This window comes from Phalangium opilio, unplaced genomic scaffold, assembly GCF_054372755.1.
Source record: "Phalangium opilio isolate 3A_F unplaced genomic scaffold, DU_Popi_V2 ptg000082l_1, whole genome shotgun sequence".
NCBI classification, from domain to species: domain Eukaryota; kingdom Metazoa; phylum Arthropoda; class Arachnida; order Opiliones; family Phalangiidae; genus Phalangium; species Phalangium opilio.
The window spans coordinates 13,248,782-13,255,857 of record NW_028324189.1 but is presented as its reverse complement, the minus strand read 5'-3'; the positions used below and the strand labels follow the sequence as shown (position 1 = coordinate 13,255,857).

Sequence of the window (7,076 nt, the reverse complement as noted above, 5' to 3'; positions counted from 1 at the left end):
AAAATGCTTGCGAGTTTCGCCCGTTTTTTACTCGCAAGCTAGTCATTTACACGCTACAAGCGACCATGAAAACGTAGCTTTACACTCATAGATGGGCACTATCATATCATTTGATAGTTTTACCACTTGATACGATAGAAAACTAAATCTGCCCCTATCAAAGTATCAATTTTGATAGTTATTTTCGAGAAAAATTTGAATTATAATGATCGATTGAGTTTGATAGCTTAGAAAGTGCACTCGAAGTTGATATGATTCATTGATTCGTTGAAATCTTCTAGAGAAAAATATCGATTCTCAACGTGATCTGGCTACTAACCCCATCTTTTAGAAATCATAAAAAATGATAGGCATTATTCCTTGAGAAATAAATTGATTCTTTGAGTGAGTTTATTTGGCGACATCTGTTTTCTGATTTCATTTTAAAAAATTATGTGCTAATCTTTGATAGGCAATTTTGATAGTTATGAAAATTTCTGGAAAGATAAGTCGTTTTTTGAATGATATCGAAGTTTTTAATATATTTGAACGTTAGCAAGTGTAGGTTTATTCTATAAGAAGATTCTGTACTTGGTGGTCGTTATAACCCTCTCAAACAAATAAATAAAAATAAAATAAACGATGGTTCAACAGTTCAAACTGTGAACTTGAAGACGGAGCTTCTTGTATATAGAAGCTCCGTGCTGTCACTGATGTGAACGACTACTCGAGGAGGAAGAACGATTCCACGAAATCATCCAAACGTAGAAGTAGATAAATTAAAGTGTAGATTTTCTGATTTTTATTACCCACAGTTTTAATTGCAATTTTTGCCTTTAATTATTATTAGTTAACCGTTTATAGTAGATGGTTTAGATTAAATCAAGGGCGAATAATTTGAAAAAGTTTGGATAGTAGCTTTTGAACTATAGACAGTTAAAAGTCAAACTTGAGAAATGAGATTATGGAAATTATATGAATATATGAAAATATTAGAAATTCTACAAAATCAGGAAATATCAGGAATCGATTAAACAGAGTAAAAGTAGGTAGAGCCCAAATCAGTTTGATCGAAAACAATCAAATTTAAAGTCCGGAAATTAAATAATCGATTAATTTAGTCGTTCCTAAAGATTTCAATTTGATTTGATAGGCAAAAAATCTATCTAACAATGAGAGCCAATCTAACATATTGAAGGAAGATTTGATAGTTTCACCATCTATGATTTGTTGAGAGGGAAAAAATCTATCTAACAAATAATGCCCGTCTAAAATATAGCTAGAAGAATTGATAGTTTCGCCAAATATGATAGTTTGAGAGGAAAAATATCTATCTAACCAGCAATGTCAGTCTAAAATATAGTCAGAAGAGTTGATAGTTTCGCTATCTATGATAGTTTGAGAGGAAAAATATCTATCTAACCAGCAATGTCAGTCTAAAATATAGTCAGAAGAGTTGATAGTTCCGCCATCTATGATAGTTTGAGAGGAAAAAAATCTATCTAAGAAGGAGTTCCACTCTAAAATATAGCCAGAAGAATTGATAGTTTCGCCATCTATGATAGTTTGATAGGAAAAAAATCTATCTAAGGAGGAGTGCCCAACTCTGTTTACACTGACCCAGTTGCTCCCGGATTGATCCCAACCGCTCCGACTCTAGAAAATGGAGCGCCTGATGACGTCACAAAACCGCTCTGAAAAAAATTTTGTCCTTCATTGGGAGCAACTACCAAAGAGGAGAGAGAGAGGGGGAAATAGAAACGCGCTTTATAAAATCCGCCGAAAAATGGGAAAATAGGGGGGTAGTAAAAACAACTTTCGGTACGTTAGTTTTAGAACGCACATCCTTTGTGCATGGGGGCATTGACCTCCTCGCCTTATCTCTGTCATCCCCTACGTCAACTGTGCACGAGAAAGCAGCGCTCAGCAGTGCGCTCAGGTTCCATAGATTTACCCCCCTTTTCACCACGCATGGATCCCGGCTGCCTATACTGATTCTCTCTACCTCTTTCTCTCCTCTTTGCAACTACGTTCGGTCCTCCGAGCTAGAGCGATGACGTAACACGAAAATATGGAGCGATCTCGGAGCGCTCTTTTCCTTTGTGGTCGCCTGAGAGCGCTCCAAGATCGCTCCATATTTTCGTACTACGTCATCGCTCTAGCTCGGAGGACCGAATGTAGTTGCTCCCAATGAAAGACTAAAAGCTTTTTTTAGAGCGGGTTTGTGACGTCATCAGGCGCTCCATTTTGGTCGCTCCATTTCTAGAGCTAGTCGGAGCGGTTGGGATCAATCCGGGAGCTAACCGGGAGGGAGCGACTGGGCCAATGTAAGACGCGCCTCCGTCTCGGAGCAGCTCGTTTTTTACCTCTGAAAGACGATTTTTTTTTCGGAGCGCTCCGGGAGCGCTCGGATCACCTCAAAGAAAAACGCTATAAGTTGCCAAATTCTCTCTGAGAGCGCTAATAGCTGGACAGTCTGGACTTAAGGAATTTTAAAATTTTCTTGCACTTGGAATTTGAAATGTTCATTTTCCTTCGCTTGGAATTTTAAATACTCATTTTCGTGCCCGTTTCGATCCAGTTATCAACAGGGCCGGAAATAAGCACAGGACACTGGACATTGTGCAGTAAAATTTTAAAATGTCCCATAATTTTTCTAAAAACTAAGGGGGTCACTGGACACCTTGACCAATAAATTTTCCGTAGTTTTCATGGTTAAACTATAAAGATGCAACAGTATTTTTGCACACTCCAGTGGACAATGTCCAATAACTTTTACAGTCAAAGGGGGCGTAACTGGACACATGTCCTATAAGAATCTTTCCTTATTTCTGGCCCTGGTTATCAATGCTATCTAAGTCAAAACCTTTCAAATTCAATGCATTCATTACGAATCAAAGTGACACGTTTACTTTTGGTTTAATATTAATATATTTTTCAGATGAAAATTTCGCCCCCTCGCTTGTTTTTTCAGGCTTAGAGCTACCGTTCAGCGTAAAAAAACTAGAATCGGCGAAAATATAGGAATTATAGGATAAATTTTGAAAAAATAGGATTTTATAGGATCATCCCAAAATTATAGGAGAATATAGGAATTAAAGGATCACTACGAGCCCTGCTTTAGTTTCAATATTGTTTATTTTACTAAGTTTAGAAAAAAAATTCAATTTTGAAAAAAAAAAAATAAAATTAAAAAATAAAAATATTAATATTATAAACAAAAATATATATTATAACAAAAAAAAATATCTTCAAATTCACATTTGGACCTACATAAAACATAATATAAAAATTATTATTTTTGATATAATCTTGCAATTGTAAAACATTTACATTGACTTACATTTAAAATTAATTTTTTTTTCGCCTAGGTGGAGGAGGCCTCGCCGCTCTTGGGGCCCTCATCCATCTTCTCATCTTCGCCGCTCTTAGGGCCCTCCTCCACCTTTTCTTCATTTTTTTCGCCTAGGTGGAGGAGGCCTCGCCACTCTTGGGGCCCTCCTCCATCTTCTCACCTTCGCCGCTCTTAGGGCCCTCCTCCACCTTTTTTTCATTTTTTCTTTTTTTTTTTTCACCGCTTTTTTAAAAAATAAAACTTGATTACCATTAACTAAGATTACTTTCCTAGTTTCAAAGCTGGCCAAAAACTAGCCTATTACATAGCTCAATCAGGGTTGCAACATATCAGGAAAAATAAGGATTTTTAGAATTTAAAGAAAGTTGGATCAGACACCAAAATATCACAGCTTTCATCGTTTCCTCATAAATGTCACGGCTAAACTTTACTTTAGCTCGCCCATTCAAAATACAGTTTTTTCAATAAATATCGTTTATTCAAGGTTAATTATAAGATAATTAGTACTTCGTGGCTAGGAAGAAGAAACTGGTCGGGTTTTTATGGTCGTGAAAATATTTATTAAAATAGTTACCGCGACTTAAATGTAATTAATTATCATATAATTGGTAGGATTGCACTATATCTATGCACATGAAATAACGGTCTTACCTGATTAATTAGACCACGGGGAGTTTAAAAAAATATTTGCGCGCCGCAAGTTGGTCAAAAAATTTTTTGAAAATTTGAAAATTGCATGTACTTACCGCCATGAACAACGATATTTTGCTAAATTGCGTAGATTATTTCGGAAGTAAATGAAGGTAAGCAATAATATTTTGGAAAAGGCGCAATATTATTTGGGAAGTAAATGAAGATAAACAATAATATTTTGGAAAAGGCGTAACATTATTTGGGAAGTAAATGAAGATAAACGACAATATTTTGGAAAAGGCGTAGCGGTCTTAATGGCGGTAAGTACATGCAATTTTCAAATTTTCAAAAAAAATTTTGACCAACTTGCGGCGGGCCAATATTTTTTTAACTATTTTTTTTAAACTCCCCGTGGTCTAATTAGTCAGGTAAGACCGTTATTTCATGTGCATAGATATAGTGCAATTGCACCATATAATTAACCTCCAAGAAATTATATTTATTGAAAAAAGTGTACTTTGAATGCCCGAGCTAAAGTAAAGTTTTTCCAATGTAGCAATATTTTGAAGTAAAACATACAATTTTGGAAAAGGGGGAAATTTATTCAGTTGATTTAACTTGATAATAACAAAAACAGGCGCACATTTAGCCGCTCATATAAAAACTTGAAGGTCTTACCTTTGCTGGAAAATTTTGTTGACTTAAGCAAAATTTTGAAATTCAAGTTAGGCCTAGCAATTTTGAATCCCGTGATTTGAAATATTTTAAAATCACGCGCTCCTATAATCACGTGACATATATATCCCATGTGATATTTTCAAAAGGGATACTAAAAGCTGAAATTTAGATATTTTGTTAATCATATATCATAATGACGCAACGTTTAATTAAAGACACGTCATACCTCGCAAATTATACACATAAATTACGTTAAGAGTTCCAAAACATCGGATGTGAATCCGGACAGACATAGCTAACGATCTCGTAGACAGACGCTATCTCAGAAATAGGCCAAAAAAATTAATGTAAATAATATAAAAATAATAAAGTTGAACCCTAGGCGTGACCCGAAGTTTAAATACTTGACATCACTGTGAAAACTAAGTACTAATCATACGACTGCGAACAACGATTTCCATTTCAAAGAGAATAGAACTATTCAGTAATAGAACAGTCAACCATGAAAATTTCACCGACGCTGCTGTAAAGACCTCGGTCACGGCCAACGAAAGTATACCTACCTCTCAACCAAGAAAACAAAGAAGGGACGCATGATGATACGTTCCGTAAGTTTGTCACTGGTTACTAAGAGCTTGTCATACCTAATTCGCGTATATATAAATTTCAAATAATGTTACCTTAAACTTGTCAACATTTAAAATTCCTAATTCTTCGATAAACACATTATATACCCCGTTGAAACGGCCATTTTGAAAACATTACAGCGCCCCTATAAGGGTGGGAAATAAGGATTTTTTTAACTGGACATTGGGCCAGCAACCCCTCTGGCCTGAAATAAATAAACTGGTCCATGACCACTGACCAGGGCGCGTCGTCTGCTAAATTGAAGAAGTGGATAATTAATATATATTAGCAGGGGGTTATTATGAACTCCTGATATTAGCTAATGTCTAGACTCTGGAAACCCATGAATTTTCTTAGTGGTCCTGTGGACCACTGACCCCCCTCCGATTTAATTTTTAAACTGGTCATTTGCCCTGTGCCACCGCCTTATTTCCCACGCTGGCCCCTATCAAAGAACTTGGCCCCTATCAACGCCTACGATATTTATATATTTAATATAAGATAAGAATTTTTTTCGAATATTAAATGTTTTATAATCATGTCTTCAAAAGTCAACATTTTAATATCTGTTACTTCAGGCAATTAATTTATAAACTTATCTCTTACTTTTTCTAGTCCTTGTCTGCAAAGACAGTTTCTATTAATAAGAATATAGGGTTAACAGTTGAGGGGTAGACAACTGGCCTTTTTCAAACGAGCCCATAGCTCGTATCCTTCCTCCATGGCGATACTGTCCAGCTATCAATGCCGTCTCGCGGTAAAATACGGAGAAAAAAAGATGTCTCGTTTCTTAAAAGTCGCCATCTTCGAAACTACCGCGCACAGGCCTTGATTAACGTAGGCAACGCATAGACATTAGAAACAGTCTGGGAAATAGCATACTTCCTCTGGTCCAAAATCAGTTTATTAATTACTTGGACTAGTTTTTAAATTCAAGAAGTGGGCGTTACTATTAAGTTCAAATCTATAGGAGAACAAAGGCTGGGACCAGTCCGGACTCCGGAGATCAGTTTATTATTTTGGACACTAGGGGATCACTGGTCCAAGCTTCCCAAGGAGTCGGACTAGTTCAAAAATATCCTTATTTCCCAGACTGCCTGAGAGCGTCAGAGTCAGGGCTCTACATAAGGATATTTTTTTTAGTAGTCAGCCTGACTAGTGAGCCCCCTATGCCAATTTTTTTTAGTAGTCACTGACTAGTGAGACGCATGGTTTACGAATATTTGGGACATTTTTTTTACTAGTCAAGTTGACTAGTGAACCCCCAGATTTCGATTTATTTTAGTAGTCAAGGCATTTTTTTAGCAGGCTGGGAAATAGCACACTTCCTCTGGTCCAAAACCAGTTTATTAATTGCTTGGACTAGTTTTTTAATTCAAGAAGTGGGGGTTACTGGTCCTCGGGACCAGTTTATTAATTGCAAATCTATTGGAGAGCAAAGGCTGGGACCAGTCCGGAGACCAGTAAATGATTTAAGACACTAGGGGGTCACTGGTCCAAAGGACTAGTTTAAAAAATATCCTTATTTCCCAGCCTGGTTACCGGTTCGTAACCGTACCAGCCATGGAAATAAGGTTTTTTTACCAACTAGTCCTCGGGACCAGCGACCCCTACATCAACAATATTCAAACTGGTCCCTAAGACCAGTTACCCCTGTGCGATTTATTTTACTACTGGTCCCACTTTAAAATTATTTATAAATATAAAATTACATGGTCCCAAATCATTTTTACCAATTTTATTTAGCCATCTTTGACTACATTATCGTACGAAAGCCAAAAGATGATCGATTTTCAACCAAAAT

At 36.4% G+C, this 7,076-nt stretch overlaps 1 protein-coding gene and 1 long non-coding RNA gene across 7 annotated transcripts in view; one reads left to right on the top strand and one right to left on the bottom strand.

The window, feature by feature from the left end:
• The window catches only part of LOC149651840 (uncharacterized), a 38,624-nt gene that overhangs the window by 20,216 nt on the left and 11,332 nt on the right, over positions 1–7,076 (top strand). The window lies entirely within an intron of this gene.
• Positions 3,099–6,824, bottom strand: LOC149651841 (uncharacterized). 2 transcript variants are annotated; one of them, XR_016371355.1, is made up of 6 exons: positions 5,511–6,824; positions 5,209–5,417; positions 4,872–5,122; positions 4,646–4,803; positions 3,323–3,556; positions 3,099–3,248 (listed from the first exon to the last, which is right to left on the bottom strand). It is a non-coding gene; the product is annotated as an uncharacterized LOC149651841 (long non-coding RNA). The 2 variants fall into 2 exon arrangements; XR_016371354.1 differs by having other exon boundaries at positions 5,209–6,824.